At 45.6% G+C, this 21,082-nt stretch overlaps 1 long non-coding RNA gene and 1 pseudogene across 1 annotated transcript in view; one reads left to right on the top strand and one right to left on the bottom strand.

Moving 5' to 3' along the window:
• The window catches only part of LOC139362826 (uncharacterized), a 228,188-nt gene that overhangs the window by 81,549 nt on the left and 125,557 nt on the right, over nucleotides 1-21,082 (bottom strand). The window lies entirely within an intron of this gene.
• LOC105475768 (coiled-coil domain-containing protein 86 pseudogene) lies at nucleotides 14,595-15,992 on the top strand (annotated as a pseudogene).

Here is a 21,082-nt window from a genome sequence, read left to right as displayed (position 1 = left end):
CAGGTAGGATCTTTGATTGGAGCCACGAGCCCGTTAACACTGAAATGCTGTGTTAATCAAGCTTAGAGAACACAGAAGCCCACCATAGCAGAAGACCAGAAACGGCTTAATCTCATTTCACTTAATATATCTAAGTGAGATATGTCTAAACACTCTGCTTTATTTTACAAACTTATAATCAACTTTTGAAAATAATGATGAAAGCCATCCTTTGCTGCCCTACTCACCTCCCACATCCTTCAACACTGTATTAAAAGGTGGGCCCCGGAGAGGTCAGGCCTGAGTTCTAAACCCAGCAATACCATTTTCTAGTGTGGACTTGAGCAGGTGACTTAGCCTCTCTCGGTGTCAGTTTTCTTTTTTTCTTTTTTTTTTTTTTTTTTTTGAGCAGAGTCTTGCTCTGTTGCCCAGGCTGGAGTGCAGTGGTGCAATCTCGGCTCACTGCAACCTCCACCTCCCGGGCTTAAGCAATTCTTCTGCCTCAGCCTCCTGAGTAGCTGGGACTGCAGGCACGTGTCACCACACCCGGCTAATTTTTAGTGTTTTTAGTAGAGACGGGTTTTCACCATGTTGGCCAGGCTGGTCTCAATCTCCTGACCTCATGATCCACCTGCCTCGGCCTCCCAAAGTGCTAGGATTATAGGCATGAGCCACTGCGCTCAGCCTCTCAGTGCCAGTTTTCTCATCATGACATAGGGATAATAGTAACTGTCCCAGGGTATAATTGAAAGGCTTAAATAACACAGTGTAGGTACAGGGCATGGCCTGGTGTCTGCCACATAGTAAATGCTCACTAAAACTTACAAGCTCTTATTATGAGCTACTGGTAACCAAGAAGCCAGTTGGTGAAGAGCAAACTTGATAAATACAAGACTGCCATCAGCCATCTTCTACTTCAAATGGTTTCTGGTTAGTTAGCAAGAGGGTATTTGAATCTGCTTGTGGGAGATTTTTTTTCTCTAATGCCATAGGACCCAGTAGAGAGAGTGAATACGAAAAGCCTGGCTCTCTCAAACTTGGCAGAAGATAAGTCAGAAATGTGCTGGACTTATGGGCTATATCTGCTAAGACAAAAGCAGTGGTCTGCAAGGTCATATTCTGGGAGACAAATCTTGCTGAATGAATTCCACTCAAGAGCTGGGGCTTTGGCGCAGCCCAAGGCTGTGAGTGCTCAGCCCAGTGGGGCAAATGGTGGCTTTAAGTCCTGTCTTTTGTGCAATCCTCCCCTACCCCATTCTTTGATGTGGAAAATGGACACTTTGTCAATCTCATGTAAAGTGCTATGCAGATGCAGTTTCAAAGCACTTTCCCACCTCCACCCAATGAGATCCCTGTCCCTGAGACTTTCCCATTTAGAAATTCTGAAGCTGCCAGACAAGCAGACATCACTCTAAACCAAACTGGAGATTGCTAGCTAAATGTCTGCAAACCCAGGGACTCAGCTAGTGCATAGCTGATGGGAATGCAGACTGATAAAAGTCTTGCTGGAGCATCATTTGCCAATTGATTTTAAAAACACTCATTTATAATTAAACACCGAAATATTTACAAATGTATTCATTCATCTTAGCTTCTTTTATATAATAGTATTGACAAGTGATTTAGATCCTTTTCCATGCCCTGGTCTCCTTATTGGGCTCTTTCTAGCTAAGCTTTGCCAGGCCCAGTGCGGCTGGTGAAGAGGTTTGGCTTTGGAGGTGGCAGTGAAGTGGGAAGAGCCACCACAAAACTATAGGAACCGCCAGGCACGGTGGCTCACGCCTGTAATCCCAGCACTTTGGGAGGCCAAGGCTGGCAGATCACGAGGTCAGGAGTTCAATACCAGTCTGGCCAACATGTTGAAACCCTGTCTCTACTAAAAATACAAAGATTAGCTGGGTGTGGTGGTGCACACCTGTAATCCCAGCTACTCGGGAGGCTGAGGCAGGAGAGTTGCTTGCACCCAGGAGGCAGAGGTTGAGTGAGCCGAGATTACACCACAGCACTCCAGCCTGGGTGACAGAGCAAGACTCCGTCTCAGGGGAGGAAAAAATGAACCATAGGAACCCTGGAATGTTCCCTACCACTGTTAAATTGTCAATAAGGCATGAAATGGCTGGTGAAAATTATCTATCCATCGTCACTTGCAGCCATCCACAGCTCTCCTGGTTACTGACCTATAGTAGATGCTTAATAAATGCCCTAGGCAGGGAATACAAATAACTGCATATAGCCAGCCAAACATGCTTCCAGCATAATAGAGCCATGGAATGTAAATAGAGATCACAGTAAAATAGAGCTACTGTGTGCAGCCAGGGGAAGACAGGAAGATGGTGTTGGGAAGGAAAGAGGATGAGAGAGAGCTGCCATTGTGTAGAATAGTTATCTTAGGACATAGAGAATAGAATAGGGGCTTTGGAATACAGCAGACTTATATTTGAGTACCTGAATTGCCAATAAATAGCAAACTACTTAACACTTCTGAAGCTTGGTTTCCTTATCTATAAAATGGAGAAGCAGGCAGGCACTTTGGGAATCTGAAGCAGGAGGATCACTTGAGCCCAGGAGTTGGAGATCAGCCTGGGCAACATAGAGAGACCCTATCTCTACTAAATAAAAATGAAAATTAGCTGGGTGTGGTGGCACATGCCTGTAGTCCCAGCTACTCAGAGGCTGAGGCAGGAGGATCACTTGAACCCAGGTGTTTGAGGCTATAGTGAGCTATGATCACACCACTGTACTCCAGCCTGGGCAACAGAGCAAGACCCTGTCTCTAAAAAAAATAATAATAATTAAAACAAAATAGGAAAAGCAATTTGTAGAGCTATTGGCAGAATTAAGTGAGATGAAAGAGCATATACAAAGCATCTGACCCAGGGAAGGTACTCAATAAAAGTGAGTTTCATTTTCAAATACTTTGTCTTGTTGTCTCCTTAAGAAATGTTTATTATATAAGGTGTGTTGATTTCACATTCAAAAGACACAATCAGTGTGACATATCTAAAACTCTGTTGTCCCAGATCTGAATAGTCTGATTTATATCGTATACGTAGCTTCCACTATCTTAGTGGGGTTTTAAGGAATTTACCCTTGTAGTGACCTTTTTGATTAAAGACTCTGTTAAGAAGTTGGTTAAATAACAAAGTATGGATTAGTAAGTCCAAGAGCAGCATTTGAAAAATATGATTACCTAAAATGTGGTGCTTCCAGTGAGCACTGTGTTTAACATCAGGTGAGTTGTATTGGTATCTTTTGCATAACTAACAGATGGCTTTGAAGTTTACTCAAGACAATTAAAAAGGCTGATCAGGCAAGGGATGGCGGGATGTTTTAAAGCCTGCTTTTACCCAGGCATTCCATGCAGATAAGCACCAGGGTAGAGGAATAAGAAGAAATGGTCTTCTAAGCTGAAGTGTTCTGTTTCACTTCCTTCTGTCCCAAGTAGTTGCTAAAGTAATTTACAATTTGGAAAGCTGTGATCACCCTACCTGAAGCAGTAAAATCTCATGGTGGGGCCTCGTAATTTATCACCGGCAGTAAATGCTAACAAATTATACTGTACTAAAAGCCATTGCCCAAGAGTTTAGCCCAGAAGACACCAAGGCAAGGCCTTTATTTTTATTTTTTTTATCAGGATGAGTGAATGTTTAGTCTACTGGATATTTTTCAAGCTTACATTTTTATATTATGCCTTTTGGTTTTTTTGAACCAGATCCAAGTTTGACTTTGGTATTTGCTGTAATGTACTCTTTGTTTTCCCTTTATTTCCCATCTCACTGTTACCTCTATCCCAGTGGAGCCTTTCCAGTATTTGAAGAGGGCAAACATTGATCTAGCCTGAAGTTAGAATAGGAAAATATGTGTGAGGAAATTGATGTTACCATTTGCACTCAGTCACTCGGTCAAGAGTCAGCTCTCTCATTTTAAAAGCAAAATATGCATCAAAAACTTCAACAGACTTCAGCGGCAATGGAAAGCAGCATGTTTGGAAACTGCACATCAGGAGGCCTACTGCTGAGTTCAGAATGATTACCATATCCCATCATACTACCTTCTAGTGAAATCTAACACTTTCTTGTTAGAGTCTTAGAAACTATTCAAGACCAATCCATTTAGCCAAAAAAAAAAAAAAAAAAAAAAATCCTCTCTGGATAAATTTACTGATACCAGAGAACAGATTTTTTTAAAAACCCAAGAATTCTTCTCTAAAACAAATTAAAGAAAAAAGCTTTCCTCAAGATGCTAAGGACCTGAGGCCTCAGAGGCGCTTGGTCATGTGCCAGATTTGAGCATCTTCCTCTCCCCAAATGCCACAGAAAGGGGAAAAAAGTGAGGAAATATCACTTATTCTGCCTCTTTACTGCCTTTTAGATCAGTTGGAAATCAAGTTTTTGTTGGTTTTATTTGTTTTAGATCGGGATTTCTTTCTTTCTAGTTGAGTAACAGGGTTGCTCACGCAAGTCACCCTTTCTCTTGCTCTTGTGAACTGGGGGCCGTGGGAGTGGCAGCACCTGGGGCCATGACAGACATGCAGAGCCTCAGTTGCTAGCCAGACCTGTCTAAGAAGAGCTGCTGAGTATCCCTCAGCTCGCACTGTGTCAGGAGATGCTGGTGTTTAGGGTTGTTGGCAGGTTTTTAGTTTGAAGGGATGTCCTTTGCGAGGAAAGAATCCTAGACCCAGAGCACTCCAAGAAGCAGAGGGCTTACTCATGGGATATACATGGACCCAAACTGGAGTCTGAAAGCAAGATCTGGAGGCAGCTCCAGGGACAGGCTGCCCTCTGCCCCTAGCTCCTGTGTCTGCTCCACTCTCCCCACTTCACGGACCACATTTCAGCACTTCCTCATGGCTTCTGCTGCTGCACAACTTAAGCTTTGACGTGGTCCATCATGGCCCCTCCAACCCCTTTCTGCATCAGCATCTCCTTTCAGCTTCAGCTCATACTGATGCCTGATTTCCTCCATCTCAATTCTCAAGAGCTAGAATCTGATCGGTCCAATAAAATGTTTTGCTCCCAACCTTCCACAGGTCACTGGCTAGCCTAGAATTGGACTCTGGATCAGCTCGAGGGGCTGGGGATACAAATGATCTGCATGAAGGCTGACCCTCAGCAGGGGAGGCCAAACTCAGAAGGCTGACCCTCTGAGGACCGGCAGGCAGTTTGAGAGGCCTGAGAGGTGGGCCGCTGGCCACTCTTCAATTTATCACAGCTTGTAGGAACTACAGAATAAAAAATCTCAATGCAACATGGGAAAAAACTCTTAGCTGGGTGCGGTGGCTCACGCCTGTAATCCCAGCACTTTGGGAGGCCGAGGTGGGCCGATTACAAAGTCAGGAGATCGAGACCATCCTGGCCAACATGGTAAAACCCCGTCTCTACTAAAAATACAAAAATTAGCTGGGCGTGATGGCATGCGCCTGTAGTCCCAGCTACTCGGGAGGCTGAGGCAGGAGAATCACTTGAACCCCAGAGGCAGAGGTTGCAGTGAGCTGAGATCACACCACTGCACTCCAGCTTGGCAACAGAGCGAGACTCCATCAAAAACAAAACAAAACAAAAAAACAAACACACACACACATACACCAAAACAAAACTCTTACCTGCTCCCTAATGCAAATGTCAGTTTAAGTCAGGAAATAAAAAAAGTTTCTAAATTTATTTACTGCCAGACCTATTCTAGGGAGAGAAAGAAGGAAAGGTGAGTATGAGGAACTGAACATTAATTTTAAAGATATTTTGTGGGCCAGTTTTATTTTATTTTAGGGACTTATTTTTATTTTATTTTAGGGACTTATATTAAGACATAAAACTATATACCTGAGAGGCTAGTGAGAGGAAGTGTAACGAATTGAAATTTTCTGGAGTATTATGTAGAAGACAGGTACCCCCACTTACCTCTCTTCAAAGAGCCTAATCACAGCTGCATTTATGGAGCCTGGAAGAAGTTGTTAGAGAAAGTTTGAGAGTTTTAAAATTATTACTGAAAGATTTGAATCTTTTATCAGGAATCTTAGTTTTTCTACAAAAATTATAAATCCCAGGACAGATATGTCAGCCACCTGGGGATCAGAAACTAAGCCCTTTGATGCTACAAGGTAACATTATGGAAGCCCTGCAGCCTAGTTTAACAGGCACTGCCGAGAGAGCTCATTGCAGTCATAGAGAGAATTCGGTTTGCACAATGTCTTTCTGCTGGTCAGGCCCCTCCTTTCCTTTGTTTCTCCCTCTCCGTTAGTGAGACTCATTCCCCTGCCTCCACTCCGTCCCCTCTGGCCTAATCCACGCACAGTTGCTACTTGGCTTTCCTGGAGCACAGCTCCAACCAGACCTGATCTGCTCAAACCCCTGTAGAAGTTGTGAAGGAAGCAGCCTCCCCAGCCTGGCACTCGCCTTAACACTACACAGTGGCCATGCCTCCCACGACACTCTCATCTGCACCATACACTCTTGTCATCCTGCAAGGTCTCCTTCCTTAGGAGTGCTGACCCAGTCCCCTGCCCCTGCTCACTGCCCCCAGCTTTCCTATCCCTGCCTAGAACCTCCTCTGGGCTCTTTCACAATGCCCCCCACTTTCCAAGTGTTTTTTGTTTTGTTTTGTTTTGTTTTGTTTTTTGAGACAGAGTTTCACTCTTGTCACCCAGGCTGGAGTATAGTGGCATGATCTCCTTTCCCTACAACCTCCACCTCCTAGGTTCAAGCAATTCTCCTGCCTCAGCCTCCCAAGTAGCTGGGATTACAGGTGCCTGCCACCATGCTGGCTAATTTTTGTATTTTTAGTAGAGATGCGGTTTCACCATGTTGACCAGGCTGGCCTCGAACTCCTGACCTATGGTGATCCACCTGCCTCAGCCTCCCAAAGTGCTGGGATTACAGGCATGAGCCACCGCGCTCAGCCTCAAGTGCATTTCTGATACCGCTTTCGAGATCCCCTCCTCCTTCTCACTGGTTTGTTGATGTCTCATCTTCCTCATAGCAGCTGTGATCTCACATTTCCCTTTCCCTTTTGTTTTTTAGGTTTTCACCTCAAAGGTGCCATTCCTCCCCCATCAGGTCAGAAGTATATCGAGAATGGGAACTTGAAATCTTCACACCGAATGTGACCGGGTAGAAAAACAGAGTGGTACAGTAATGTGAGTAGGATCTGGACTCCAAGTTCCTATCAGAATTCACATTCCTGGTGGACTTATTTGCTGTGGTTTGTGGGATGTTGAACAAGTCACTTGCCTCTCCCAGTCTCAGCTTCCATATCTGTAAAATAAGATAAGAATTATACTGACCCCACAAGCTTGCTGTGAGGATCACCTGAACCATATGTTCCAAAGTGCTCCGTGAACTCATCAGTACCTCACAGAACATCACTTGCTGCTCTAGTGATGCCAGTAGGTGCTCAGTAAATGCAAGCCCCTGTGCAGCCCCTGGACGGGGATGCTGGAGCCTCCAGGGTTAGCCAACAGCATTAACCTGCTTGTCCATCAAGACTTTTATAAGAGCTGCTAACAGGCAGGAAAATTGCTGGATTTGAGTTTCACCTCCTCCCCTTAACCAGGTCACCTTCTGGAGGAGGTGCTAATGAGCAGCAAAATGACCAAAATGTGGGCGGTAAAGGAGGCAGAGAAGGAAACAGCCTAGGAGCTTGGACAGCCCTCTGCTAGCTACCCAGCGCTTGAAGCTAGGCCTGACAGGCATCCCAGAGCCCAGCACAAGGCCCCTCTTGGCACCAAGGGGAGAATAACCATGCAAGGGCCGGAGATGTGGCTTTGGTTCCGGTGAAGCTTTGGGGAAAAACCCAGATCAGGCCCCTCTCTCTCTGGCCATATAAACTTGCAGTCTCCAGCCTCCACAATCGGCACACTGGTGCTTTAATAATTGCTCTTTCTCTTAAGCAGGTTCCATTTTAACTGACCACCTTCTTGACAAATATTGAGCCACAGAATGTTCCTGGCGAGTGGCAACCTAAGAGTGCCATCAGCACTGGCGGGTCTCAAGTATTCCATTCCAGACCCATGGCCAGAGCAGGCAGGTCCAGGAGGGGCAGGCATGGGACTGGCGGCTTCCCAGACATCCATGAATAGATGTGGCCTCCTGTGAGTCTTCCCTTACCATCTGTGGTGTCAGCTTCAGGGTTCCAGGGTGAACCTGAGGCCTTGAAGAAGCAGGCTGGTGAGCCCCAGCATTCAGTAACCATGACATTTGCTAACAAACTTCACCCATCAGTGGCTCTCAAGTCTGACTGCACATGAGAACCACCTGGGGCGGCGATGCTGCTGTCGACCTTGGAAGGCTGCTGTGTATTGAATTGAGGTAATGCGTATTCAATACTTGGCACTTAGTAAATACTGCAGGTCCTCAAATAACGTTTTTCTTCCTTTCTTTGAGACAGAGTATCACTCTTGTCACCCAGGCTGGATTGTAGTAGTATCATCGCAGCTCACTGCAACCTCCACCTCCCGGGTTCAAGTGTTTCTCCTGCCTCAGCCTCCCACGTATCTGGGACTACAAGCGCACACCACCACGCTCAGCTAATTTTTGTATTTTTAGTAGAGACAGGGTTTCACCATGTTGGCCAGGCCGGTCTCGAACTCCTGACTTCAGGTGATCCACCCGCCTTGGCCTCCCAAGTGCTGGGATTACAGGTATGAGCCACCATGCCCGGCCAAATAACATTTAGTTCAACATTATTTTCTTACCACGTTGACGAGAAAAGAAAAATGAATTCCAGCTGGGGCCACTGTCTATGTGGAGTTGGTACACGTTCCTCACATCTACATGGGTTTTCTCTAAGCACTCTGGTTTCCTCCCACATCCCAAAGGTGTGCACACGGCATATCTATCTGGCCCCAGAGTGAGCAGGGGTGTGTGTGAGTGCGCCCTGAGATCTGATGGTGTCCAGGCTGGGGCAGGTTCCGTCCTGCACCCTGAACTGGAATAAGTAGGAAGATAATTATCTTGTTCTTATGAATTTGTCTTAAGTGTATGTATTGCTCATATTTATTTCAGTGTTTACTATTAGGCGCATTTTGGTATTTATTTAGAAGTTTGGTGATGTTTTTCTGATTAGAAATATTCCAGGAACTTAGCTCCTGTTTATACCAATTAGCTTGTGGGAAAATGGATTTTGTTTTATGGCATTTCACCTCAAGTTGCAGTTTCCAAGAACCTATTGGCAACATTAAGTGAGGACTTACTTCATTCCTTTTTTCTGTATTTGTGGCTCTATACCTTACAAATAACAGTATATAAAATTAATATAGTCTAATAAAAACCAGACACAATTTGAGGTGACACTCTAGGGTGCTTGGTCTATACTTTTTCACCCTGTTGTCATTCTACTGATATTAAATCAGAGATTCTCAATTGAGAGGAAAGGAAGCATTCTTAACAAAGAAAGGGGGTAGAAGCAGGCACAGTACACTTTGCACACATCATGAACTGGGCTTGATGCTAACAGACTTAGATTGGATCCAGCCTCCATGTTTTACCTAGGATAGAAAGTGTGTGACACACTGATAGCCTATGATCAAAACGTTTTTTGTGTATTTTTTTTTGAGCTGGAGTCTTGCTCTGACACCCAGGCAATAGCACAATCTTGGCTCACTGCAACCTCTGCCTCCCAGGTTCAAGTGATTCTCCTGCCTCAGCCTCCCGAGTAGCTGGGATTACAGGTGCCCACCACCATGCCTGGTTAATTTTTGTATTCTAGAGATTTTGTATTTTTAGTAGGTTTTGCCATGTTGGCTGGGCTGGTCTCGAACTCCTGACCTCAAATGATCTGCCTGCCTCAGCCTCCCAAAATACTGGGATTACAGGCGTGAGCCACCACTCCCAGTCCAAAATGTTTTTTAATACCAAAATAATTTTTCTTGTAAAAGTACTATTAGATTAAGTCAGGATATTGATAATTCAAATGTTTAAAGAAGAATTTTGAGATTTTAATATTTACCAAAGGGGCATGGGCTATTTCTCATGACAAGTAGGAAAAGTTTTGCAGTGGGCTTTCAGGTGGGGAAAAAATGTGTACCTAGAGACGTTTGCAAAACTCTCAAGCTTGAATTTGTTGTCTTCTCACAGGAGCCCTGACTTTGAGGCATGTTTCTTGATCCTTTAATTTTGTGCTTAGAACACGTCCTTGGATGGGGGTCAAAGTTTCATAGAAAGAATTTAATTTACTTAAAAGGTGTAGTTGCTCACTGGAAACCCTGGCACCTTTGGGTTTCCGACAGGTGAGAATGAATTCGGGCTGTGAAACAGAGCATTTTGTTTCTTGAGATGAAAAGCCAGAGCAAGACGCTCATGGGAATCACTGGAGAGCTTGGTAAACCAGAATGCTGGGTTCTGCCCCTAGAATTTCCAATTCAGTGCATCTGAGTTGAGAGCTTGGTCATCTGAAAATGGGCATGTCTAACTAATTCTCACGGGGCACTCGTACTATAGGCCTGGTGGCCACACGTTGAGAACCACTGCTCTAACCTAAAGAGGGAAGGAAATACAGAGCCTGGGCAAGCTCAGCTGGGAGCAGCTGCAGAGTTTTGTACTCCAGGGATGGGGCAAGCCCAACATGCAGTCAGCTGGTGAGGTCTGTGGGCAGTCCCTGGGTATGGTTCCTACCTGTCCCTGTCTCTGGGCCTTCCTGGGAATTAGGCCATCTAACCAACCTATCAATGGTGAAGGAATTTGAACCTAGGAAATTAAGAACTATGAAGGGTCTGAGGTTTTACTCTACTTGTAATCTAACAAATTAGCCTGCTACAGTTTCATGGATTGGCCATAGACACAAAACTCCTGGATCAGAGACAAAGAGCAGTTTATTGCTCATAGCAATACCAGTAGGCAGAGCATCAGCATTTTCTTGTGCTGGTTTCATGAGCCTCATTGCCACAGGGCAACACAAAGAGGGCCAGTTGATTCCTTTACATGTGGTAGGTTGAGTTATAGGAGAGGAATACTGAGATGAGGGAACCTGAGTCTTTTATAATGGACAGAGAGTATGCCTAATCTCTTCTCCGGTAAGAGACACTGTATCTTTGAAGGCTGACTACTCTACAACATTTTTCAAAAGTGAAATACTTTGGATGTCCCCTCCAAATCTCATGTTGAGATGCAGTCCCCAGTGTTGGAGGTGGGGCCTGGTGGGAGGTGTTTGAGTCATGGATCTCTCATGGCTTGGTGCTGTCCTCAGGGTAGTGACTGAGTTGTTGTGATGTCTGGTTGTTTAAAAGTATGTGGCATCTCTTCCCCACTCTCTCTTGCTCCCAAAGTGGGAGTAGGCCTTGTGATGCTCCTATTCTTGTTTTGCCTTCTGACATGAGTAAAAGCTTCCTGAGGCCTCTGCAGAACCTGAGCCACTTAAATTTCCTTTCTTTATAAATTACCCAGCCTCAGGTATTTCTTTATAGCAATGTGAAAGAATGGTCTAACACAACAAGATAATTTAGAACAATGTTATTTGGTATCTCTGCATTGCTAGATGTGTAGAAACATGAAAGACCCATGGATAATTGCCTCCCAACAAGTCTAGGCTCTTAATACCTTACACTGGAGTTAGTAACTACAGCCCACCAGCCTTCAGCCTGTTTTCCTACTGCCAATGAGCTAAGAATGTTTTTTACATTAATAGACTATGACACACACACACACACACACACAGACACAGAGAGAGAGAGAGAGAGAGAGAGAGAGAGACTGAGAGAGAGACTGAGAGAGAGACTGAGAGAGAGACAGAGAGAGACTGAGAGAATGAATATACAACAAGAATCTTACATGGCCTGCAAAGCCTAAAATATTTACTACTGGCCCTTTAAGGAAAAAAAAATGCCAACCCTTGCCCCATGCAGTACTGCTTCTGCAGACCTGGCTAGACTTATGCCAAAAGTCTACATGAACCTGACTTATTCTAGCAGTTTCTGTAACCATTAGATACTCTGGGACAGGTGTATGGCAGATTGAATTTCTTAGCAGGCAAACTCTGAGATGGAGTTTAATGTGCAGATATTTATTAAGGAGCACTTCTGGTATTGACACCTGTGGAACATAGGGCAAGGAAGTTGGACTAGATAGAGAAGCTGGGCTGTGATGCAGCCCCAGCAACAGACTCAGCCAGTCACACAGGGAGCTCTGAACCTGGAATAGCCTCTCAGACTGTTCCTAAGTTGGGCTGAGATGCCCAGGCCTTTATACTCATGCATCAGACACTCATTGGATGGAGACCACCTGTGAAGACCAGGCCAGGTGGTTCTCGGGAGCTGAGGCAATCCCTAAAGGGTCTGACAACTGAAAGCTGTCTGCCCACCCCTCCCAGTAGCTGGGACAACTGGTCTTTCATTGAAGGGAAAATCTCAGAGGAGCATCTCAGCGTTCATCACATGGTGCAAACATTTTAGGGCCATGACAGTGGCCTCTGTTAGATCATCATCCTTCTATAATGATTTTTCTAATCTCTCTCTTGAGACAGGGTCTCACTCTGTCACCCAGGCTGGAGTGCAGTGACACAATCTCAGCTCACTGCAACCTCTGTCTCCCAGCCTCAAGTGATCCTCCCACCTCAGCTGCACACATAGCTGGGACTACAGGCCTGCACCACCACACCCAGCTAATTCTTTTTCTTTTTTTTTTTTTTTGTAGAGACAAGAGCTTTGCCATGTTGACCAGGCTGGTCTCGAACTCCTGGGCTCAAGTGATCCGTCTCCTTCAGCCTCTCAAAGTGCCGGGATTACAGGCGCAAGCCACTATGCCTTGCCTAACGTTTTTAATCCCCTGAAGTACTATACTTAGCAAAAGGTCCTGCAAGTGGTAAGGTCTAATGAATATATATTCAATGAGGAGGTGAATGAGTTTTGTGGACTAAATGTTTGTGTCCCTCACAGATTCATACATTAACTAATTTCTAATGTGATGGTATTAGGAGGTGAGGGTCTTTGAAGGGTAATTAGGTCATGAACACGGAAGCCTCATGAATGGGATTGGTGTCCTTATAAAAGGGACCCCAGAGAGCTCTCTCATACTCTTTTATCCACGTGAAGATACAACGAAAAGATGACAATCTGCAACCCAGAAGAAGGTCCTCACCAGAACCCTACCACTCTGTCTCGGACTTCCAGTCTCCAGAACCATGAGAAATAAATTCCTGTTGTTTCAAAGCCACCCAGTCTGTGGCACTTTGTTATAGCACCCCAAACCAAGCCAAAGAGTAGGGGAGTGAGTGGGTGGATGGATGAGTTACAAAAGGAACCCAACACTGAAGTCTTGGATACTGCTGCAATTACCTCCTCCCGGGTCCTACCTCTGGTTCATTAGGAGCCCTGGAGAGGGAAGCAGTGTTATAGAATGCCGCCCCACCCACTATCCTTCCAAAGACTGTTCTTAAAATCAACTCAAACAAAAAAATAACTGTGATAGACTTGACCTTTGAAAAAGAAACATTAGATCCTCTTTCTGGTAGCTGGGAAATTCAGCACTAGCAACAAAATTGTGTGAATCACTGACAGAAAAGGGGCCAGTAGCTGTAGCTCTCACCAATACAAATGAGAGGCAGGCAAAAGGCAGATTAAAATATGATCTTGTTGATGCTTTGGCTTTGCTTCCCAGGCCTTTGGTGTGTGGAATTGTAGACTGCATTTTTCTTCTTCTATAGAGCCCCAAAGCATTAGAATTAGGACAGTAGATCTAGGCCACGACAGGCTTTCATCCATTGGCAAAAATTAGACCCCAAAGAGGAAGAGGCAGGGTAGTCTGCGCTCAGGGAGACATCAAGAGGCACTCTTGTCTTGGGTCCCAATTGGCCAGGCAGTATCATGGATGAGTTTCTGAGCAGTAAAGTGGGATATAAGTAGATGAACCACAGGAGAAAGAATCCTTGAGCAGTCCCAGGCAGAAGTAATTTTCTACAGTTTGGGTTGGCAATTCTTTTCAGATTCAAAGGAACAAAGGACAACCAATTCAACAGTAATAAGAAACAAAGTGGCAAATTATTCAGTAATAGGGGTAAAAAAATAGTTATAGAAGCCCTTTAAAATGAATTTCATAATAGATATCAGACTTCTGCTTTCAGTAGTGGCAGAATAGGATATTTGGACCAACCTACCTATCAGTGGAAGACCATTAGAAAAGCTAACAAAGTAGTAAAAATCCGCTTGAAGGCATTAGAGAGCAAACAAGGCAGAAAAGAGTTACCAGGTTAAGATTTGGGGAAAGGCAGAAACACAGAGCAATGGAGACCCAGTGGCATTCAGGACTACCTCTGCCAATCTCAGAAGAGACTTATGGTTGAGAGGTTAAAAACATAAACAGGGCTTTGATTGCTTTGCAGAACACAGGGGAACAGAAACTGAATTCTATAATTGGAGGTGATACTCATAATTACGTATACTCTGGAAGAAAAGATGAACCAGAAGTAAACTAACTTTCAAAGGGACTGAAACTCAGCTTCAAATCCTCTCATTCCTGAATTTGGATTAATGGGATCCTAGGTTGCTAATGCCCCAGCTATCATCCAGATGCACAGATAAATCCTTTCTGAAGACATGGTGTACCATTCTTCTAACTTTTAATTTTTTCTACTATTTTTTCATAACCAATTTCAGGCACTTATGCAAAAATAACCAGGCATATGAGAAAAAGAAAAGTACAGATGAAAATCGAGAGAAAGAACAGACCCACGGGGGATCCAGACAAGGAAGGTATTAACATAGACTCTAAAATAACCATGCCTGATGTTTAAAGATAACATTGTGGATATGTGTAGGGGTTTGGAAACTTACAGCTGAACCATGGATACACCGCTAAGGCACAGCCAAGGGCTGGAAGGCCTAGGGCCTGAATCCCCCGAGAGCCTCACCTCAGTTTTGCGGGTGAGACGGGTCCTTGTGGAGTTCGAGTCAAACCCAGAAGAAACGAGGGAGCCCGGGTCTCCTCCGAGTGTGCAACAAGCTGACCTGGGGCGCCCCGCTGAAAGGTCACTGGAGACAATCCAGGATCACCCAGTCTTTGCAGCAGGGTGCAGACTTGGAGCCCCCCCAGGGGCGGCCAGAATCAGGCCCAGGGTCCCCACAGCATCAGCAAGACCTACACCTGGAGTCGCCTCAAAGACAGCTGGAGTCAGTCCTGAATCCCCACGATGTCAGCCGAAGCCAAGTGAGGAGGCACCCAACTGTTCTCAGGGCGAGGGAGTACTGGCCTCGGTGTTGGCCCAAAGTAAGGAGGAGCTGACCCCAGGGGCCTCCCAGCATCAGCTGCTGCCAGGCCCAGGATCACCAGAGCCTTAAACCCATTCAGCAAGCTCCGGGTCCGGAGCCCTCTCAGCTACTACTAGAGCTGACACTCGAGGCACCTGGCTTCCCCCCGGGTCAGGGTCAGCACGAGCAGAGCAAACCACCTCCAGCTGGGGAGGTGGTGACACACGGCTTCGGCAAAGAAGTGAAAGCGTTCTTCATCCCAGGCCCCAGCGTCCAAGAAGCTGAAGAAAGAGCAGCTTTCTGTAATCCCGAAGGGGAAGCCCAAATCGGGCTGAGTGTGGAAGAACCACTCCAAGAAAAGATTCTCTCTGATGCTTCAGGACAAGCCCCTGCGCCCATCGTGGCAGGGGAAGCTGAAGCAGGAGAGGAAGCTGGCCTAGGACTTTGCCCCTCACCTGGAGGAGGAGTAGGAGAGGCGCCGCCAGGAGAAGAAACAGCACCGGGCCGAGAACCTGAAATGCCCGGAATGAGCCAAAGGTGGAAATCGTCCAAGTGATCTGAAACCCCACCAAGCTCAAGCAGGCAAAGCAGGAGCAGCTGCGCTGCATTAAGAAGCAGGACACCCTGACCCTGCTGCAGAAGCAGCCGGCCGGCAGCCAAGATCTGAGCTCAGGATGGCCCGAGGCCTTCCATGGCCAACAATAATGTCAGGCCGCAGCTCAGACAACTCTGCTGGAGCTGGCACTCCAACCCCATGGCTCCAGAACAGGGACCCCCAACTGGGGTTCCTAGGCCTTTGAAGGCTTGCAGGCAGGTCTCTTTGGGACAGAAGCCCAGAGAGGAGGCTGGGACCTGACAGAGATGGGGTGGGAAGAGATTCAGCCCCCATCTCTCCTTCCTCTCCTTCTCCAAGTGCCTTCAAACCAAGAACAGTACATTATTCTGGTTCCTCAGTGAGCTGGTGACTGGCGGGTGACTCACCTAGTGTTGTATGTTCTGTCTCAGCATCCTAGGTCCATCCAAGGCCTGGAGGCTGGCAGTTGGGAATCCAGCCTCCCCCACACCTTCCCAAAGGCTGCTCTGGGCCCCTTGGCGCCCCACTGGCTCTCTCCCCAGCAAACTGAATCTGGCTCCTCCCCACTTTTCAACACTGAAAGATTAAAATGAGAGGCTGCAGGGAGCAGGGTTTTTCCCTAGCACCCCCTTTCCCAAACCAGACTCTGCAGAAGCCCCAGAGAATCACTCACGTCCATCCAGTGTACAGCAAAAATATTTATATTCATTGCGTGCCTGTTGCATACAGGCACAACCCTAGGCACCAGCCAATACAGACAGTAGACCAAAGTCCCTGCTCTCGAGGTGCTTTCATTCTGATGGAGAGAAAACATAATAAACAAGCAAATGCAAAAATAAATAAGTAAATAACATTGTGATTTTTCACAGAGAAAAATCAAATGGAATCTGTAGAACTGAAAAATTCAGTAACTGAAACTAATTAATTGAGTGCATTTAATAGAATAGACGCAGCTGAATAGAAAATTAATGATCTGCAAGATAGACCATGAAAAAATATTTGGAATGATGAATGATGACAGAGGAAAGAATAAGAGACATGGAAATACTATGAAGAATCTAACATAATGTGTAATTGGCGTCCCAAAAGTAGAGGAGAGACATTGGGTGGATGCAATATTTGAAGAGACAGTAGCTGAGAATTTTCGAAAAATGATGAAAGACATTGAGCCACAGGTTCAGGAAGTACTACCAACTCCTAGCAGGACAAATAAAAGCAAAAGCAGACCTAGGCACATCACAGGAAAACTGTTCAAAACATCTTCAAAGAGTTGACAGAAAATCAACCAACTGAGGATCCTACACTCAGTAAAAATATCCTTCAAGAATGAAGATGAAATAAAAACATTTTCAACCAAAAATGGATAAATTTGTCAGCAGAAGACCTATACTAAAGGAATACTAAAGGTTATTCTTCACGCAGAAGGAAAATGATTAAAGACAGAAATTGGAGGTGTAGAAAGGAATGAAGAACAATGGAAAGTGTATGTAGGAAATATAAATAAATATTGATTATCAATGCTTCATGGAATTTATAATATCTATGGAATTAAAATGCATGGCAACAATAATATGTAAGGTCAGAGTGGGATGGAAAGGGTAAATTAATAAATTAGTATTTTAAGGCATTATCAGAAGAGGGCAGAAGTACAAAATAACATCAGGCTTTTATAAATCAGGATGTATACTGCATCTCTGTGTTAATGACCCAAGGACTACTAAAAGAGTACCACTCATGACACATGCACTCATACCCAAGCACACATGCACTTGCATGCACACAGAGAAAAATCATGGAAAGCCTCCACCAAAATGTTAACTGTGGTTATGTGTGGGTGGCGGCAGCTGGTCAATTTTTCTCTTCCTTTGTTTATGTGTATTTTTAATTTTTTCCTAGCATATAGAAAATGAATCATTACCCCATTGAAAGAGCTCTACCTTCTAATTCTATGACTTGTCTACTTCTTTTTTAGCTCTTCTGAGCTGTAGATAGATGATTTAAAGTAAAATTTGTCATTAATTTGAAGTCTGGTTTGGTTTTGTTTTACTAAATAATATAACCTTAATATCTTTGCCTGTCATTAAATACTATTCTATAATATCTGAATGACTGTAGAATAGCCCTTTGCACAGCTCCTCTATAATTTAGCCATTTTCCTATTGTTGGACATTTGAATTATTTCTAATTTTTAGAAGAAATATTCCTAATGGACATTCCTACATACATGATTTTTTCCTGAGAAGATACTTCTAGAAGTGTAATTGCTGGGTTAAAGGGTCTATAAAATATTGTTTTTAAATTCATATTATCAAATTACCCTCTGTGAGGGCTGTATTTAGGTGCTTTTTAATTGGCCAATATAAGAGTATGAAGGGGGTTATAGTAATTGTTTTGACAGTGTGCACAGGGTCTATGTCTATGACAGTTGAAGGTTCCCTCCACGCTGCTGTGGTCACACCTAGAGAACTATGCCACGCAGTGCATGGTTGCAGTAATGGGCATAAGGGCTAAAGGAATTCACAGAAAGGGAGCAGTCTTATGGGTCTGGTTGAGTCTGGAGAAGCTCTGGGGAGAGATGAGGCTTGAGGAAGGTCTTGAAGGTGGGTAATGGACTGGTCCAGAGGTGGAGAAAGCCGCTGATGTGAAGCAGGTGCCCTCCAGACCAGCCCTGGCAGGTGTGGGCACAGAGTGGTGGGACGGGAGAAGGTGGCACGTTGTCTCCAAGTAATGCTGAACCAGGCTGGACTAGATAAGATGGGTCCCGGCAGACAAGGGGGCTCTGGAGCAAGGCAATGGTGTGATGAAAGGGACGTCTGTGTCCTCATTTGACCCCCACATTTGATGATTCCTCAGAAATGGGAAGAAACTGGGGCTTTTCTCCTTTTTATTATATTAGGGAAAAAAAAAAAACCCCTGCCAATTTGCCAGTCTTGGAAGGATAATAAAAACAAAACTCTTCCTCTCTCAGCAGAATGGAATTAGACTCACCTTGTTACAGATTGTGCTGCTACCAATTAGAGAGAGAAAAGATACTCTGCTGAAAAGTTCTCCACCTTCCAGCTGCTCTTCTTTAATCCATGTAGTTTAAATACCCCAAGGACCTTACACTAAAGCAACCACCAAATATTGAAAAATAGAACTGTGAGTTGGGACTGTAAAGAATGCCTTTTGTTTAGGAAAGGAGGGGACTAGGGAGGATTTTAAATGGGAACCCCTTTAAAGGTGAGGAAGAAAGAAGTTTAGGGTGCCCTTCTTTCTCCCCAGGGATTTCCAAGCAAAGACTTGTAGACTCCAGGAATCCTGCGGACAGCACTAGTGTCTTGTTAAATCAGCTAGGGAACTCTAAATTAGAGATTGATGAAAGCAGGTGATCTCCCAGTTGGGAGAAGCCTGAACGAGCCAGGCTGCGCTCAAGGATATCCCCTCAAAGGCCCTGCCTGGGGAGGAGATGTTTTGCATGTGTGCCCAGAAGCAGATGTCCTGAGCCAGAGTGGACATAAGGTGACGGTTGGTGGGGCAGACCCTCACCTCCAAGAACAGGTCCAATGAACCCCGAGATTATCCATACACACTGCCAGTCTGCCGAGAGAAGCTGCTTCTCACTGTGGCAGGTCAGCTGTGACCACATCTCTTCTCTGGAGGAAGGACAAGGAGAAGGTACCATCCATGGGACAGCAGTGGGCAGCCGTCCCCTCTCCTGCATGCAAAGGCACTGGGTGCTGTCAGAAGATTTTGACTTCATCTCTTTTACCCTGCATTGCTTGAACTACAGGACCACATCACTGAAATCAAGCATCGGACTTTAGGGGGTCAATAAATGGGATTTTAGATCTTTAACTTTTGGATGTGTTGTTTAAACTACTAAAAGAGCAATGAGGGGTGGAGGGATGGAGTCAGGCTGCCCAGTTGAGTTTGGGTAACTTGCTTTTCCTTTCCAAACCCATCTCCTCTCTGTAAAACAAGGCTAGAAATAGCGCACACCTCAGAGGATGCCGTGAGAAGTAAGTGAGACGATGCCCTTGACCGCCCAGCGGGTCCCGGCACACAGGGAACACGTGGTGCAAGTGGAAGCTCATTTGCACTCCAGTGAGAGGACGTTCAAGCTGGGACACGGCTTCCACTGCAGTCCAGGGGTCAAGTAAAAATGATAAGATGGGCCGGGCGCGGTGGCTCAAGCCTGTAATCCCAGCACTTTGGGAGGCCAAGACGGGCGGATCACGAGGTCAGGAGATCGAGACCATCCTGGCTAACACAATGAAACCCCGTCTCCACTAAAAATACAAAAAAATTAGCCGGGCGTGGTGGCGGCGCCTGTAGTCCCAGCTACTCGGGAGGCTGAGGCAGGAGAATGGCGGGAACCCGGGAGGCGGAGCTTGCAGTGAGCCGAGATCGCGCCACTGCACTCCAGCCTGGGCGACAGAGCGAGACTCCGCCTCAAAAAACAAAACAAAACAAAACAAAAAAATGATAAGATGCTTCTCATTAAAAGACAAAAGTCTTGCTTTAGAAAAAGTCTTCATGTGGGGCAGAGTGTTCCTTCCAGACAAGCCATCTCTGAATCCAAGTATTAAGTGAGATTCAGAGACAGGACAGCCCGTGCAGTCATCTGTAGGACTCTCGAGCCAGGTGAGTGTCTACCAGGTGAAACCAGGCCCCAAAGAAATCCAGGGGGCTGGATCCTAGCACCTGTTTAGATTTAGTGCCCTGCTGCTCTGGCCCAGGTCTTTACTTCCCTGGTTTTCTCTGGCTCACCTGTGTGTACTTTTCTGGTAATTTTGGCTTGTGGGAGAAGACCAGGAACAAATGATAGGCAACGAGATGGAATTTATTTATCTGCAGTTTCAGTCAGGGAAACTGACTGAAACCCTGCACTCCACCCACTCTACACAATAGGACTTAGAGACCTGTGCTTTAACTTGGCCTGGTTCAGGCTCTAATCACTGTACTCTAGGTGACCAGCCTCCAACAAGAGAACGGCCACTGTGCCAAGGAGGCCAGACTCATTTCATCACAGCAGGTGGTTGTGGGAGGAGGTCCAGGGCTATGACTTCAAGGGGGTCACTAAGATCCCTGGCCCATTTGCACATGGGCCACCAACGAAGATGAAGCATGGTCTTGGAGGCCATGGAGGCTCCCGGAAGGCTGGAGGCTGGCCATCTCTGCTTAGCTCCTGGGGCACAGGCTAAGCTTCAGTGGCACTGGGTGGCAATCAGGTGGTGGGGCACACAGAGCTCCCTGCTGTGCAGCCTTTCCGTTTAGAACCAGAGAAAGGGCAAGGCATGCTTTCTGAGGATACCTCAAAGACCTCTGCTGCTCCCCAGTCAAGGCCTTCGCTTCCCAAGCATTTCCCACGCTTCCTC

Source organism: Macaca nemestrina, chromosome 4, assembly GCF_043159975.1.
Source record: "Macaca nemestrina isolate mMacNem1 chromosome 4, mMacNem.hap1, whole genome shotgun sequence".
In the NCBI taxonomy this organism is placed as follows: Eukaryota; Metazoa; Chordata; class Mammalia; order Primates; family Cercopithecidae; genus Macaca; species Macaca nemestrina.
This window is presented reverse-complemented; position numbering and strand designations above follow the sequence as displayed.